Source organism: Neomonachus schauinslandi, chromosome 16, assembly GCF_002201575.2.
Source record: "Neomonachus schauinslandi chromosome 16, ASM220157v2, whole genome shotgun sequence".
Lineage (NCBI taxonomy): Eukaryota > Metazoa > Chordata > Mammalia > Carnivora > Phocidae > Neomonachus > Neomonachus schauinslandi.
This window is the reverse complement of record NC_058418.1, coordinates 28,422,570-28,424,233: the sequence shown is the minus strand read 5'-3', so window position 1 is coordinate 28,424,233 and position 1,664 is coordinate 28,422,570. Positions and strand designations below refer to the sequence as shown.

Below are 1,664 nucleotides of genomic sequence, written 5' to 3'. Positions count from 1 at the left end.
TCCTGACTGTTCTGTTCTCTTTTTCAGCATTGACTGAACAGGAAAAGAAAGTGTGAGGAAGAAAGATGGTGATATAAATAACCATAGAACAAGGCAAAATGGTAAGGCCACAAGGATAGTTTTATAAAAGGACTTCTGAGAATTTAGATGAGGTTACTTGTGGCTGAGATGTTCTGGAAAAGATTTCATGGACATGGAGTTCCTTTGGCTAGCATTAAAAGATAGGCAATAGTGAAATAGGTAGGTGTAGGGGTGTGCAGGGTATTCCTTGCCCCACCTCCCCAAGATGGAGAACAATGCAGAAGTCTTTCACAAAAGAAGAAGAAATAGGAATGACCACTCCCACTAATGAAAATAATCAAATTGAAATGAATCAAAATTGAGAGAAGCAGCAGATATTCTTTTTCCACCCATCAGATTGGCCAAAGTAAGATGACTGATCATATTCAATGTAGGTCCGAGAATGGAGAAATGGTGCTCTCATTGACCTCGTGGGGGGAAGGGTAACTCGCTGCCCTTGTGAGGATTTTGGCATTAAATATCAAAAGCCTTAAAAATGTGCTCATCTTTCACCCAGTGATTTCACAAAGATGATATTCATCACACAAAAAAGTTTGTTAAGGGAGTCACAGTGTTTCAGAGATTGACCTTGTAAAACAAGGTCGTAAAAACAGACAGAACAAACCCTCAACAACAAGAAACAACCTAAATGTCCATTAGGAGGAGACTAATAAAAAAATATATGCAGTAAATATGAGAATTTTATATTAATTAAAAATAATACACATATAGAGGGTTTTCAGAACACATGGAAGCGACGGCAACAGTTGGAGTTCAAACACTTCTGTGATGGTCTTTGGGTGCTCTGTGAGAGGAAAGGGGAGGATGCCACTGGAATCATCTTGCTCTTCGATACCACAATCCTTCCCTTCTCCCTTACCCTCCGTACCAGACAGTATTACTAACTCTTCCCCTCTCCCGATGTCTTACGTCACTTCCTAGGAGATGAAGTTTATTCTTCACTGGTTTACCAGTTGGTCAGATCCCTAGCGTGATGGTTTCCTGTAGTGGCTAAGGCAGTGCCAGGGAAATTACAACCACTGTTGGAAGGGCTGGAGCAGCTTAGTGTGTCTGGAGCAGACCGACCACCTTGTATCTTTGAGCACCAGCTATGTCTTTGGGATCAGTCTGCCTCACTGACCTCGAGGCCTGGGCTGAGCAGGAGCGTAATGAATTTATCAGGCAGCTGGAGGTCAGTGAGGCAGACTTCGTGGCAAGGTTTTACCAAGCCATGGCTGCTACAGCTGGTAAAGATTAATGGGCATTAAAATCAAAGAAGATAATCATAGCTGATGGAGCCGCAACTTTACAGTGAGAACTTCCAATGTGTCCCTTACAGGTCTAGGGATGGTATTCTGATCAGCTGACTGAACTCGTTGACAGTACAGGCTTGTTTTTTTCAACGTTAACAGCCTATCAACTGGACTCCTCCTCAAATAAATGTTTTCCATCTAAGTAAATCTAGATCAGCAGTCTGCCTCCTAGCTTGCTCCTTTCTAGATGTCAGACCCTCAAGAATTCAATGGCTTCTTTTGCAAGTATAACCAGAAGGAAACTACACATTATAACTCAAGCCTATTCCTGGCCCATGGGGCTATAAAGTA

General features: G+C 42.2%; 1 pseudogene; it reads left to right on the top strand.

Annotated features, from left to right (window-relative positions):
• Positions 1-885: 885 nt before the first annotated feature.
• Positions 886-1,318, top strand: LOC110593453 (annotated as a pseudogene).
• Positions 1,319-1,664: the final 346 nt, after the last annotated feature.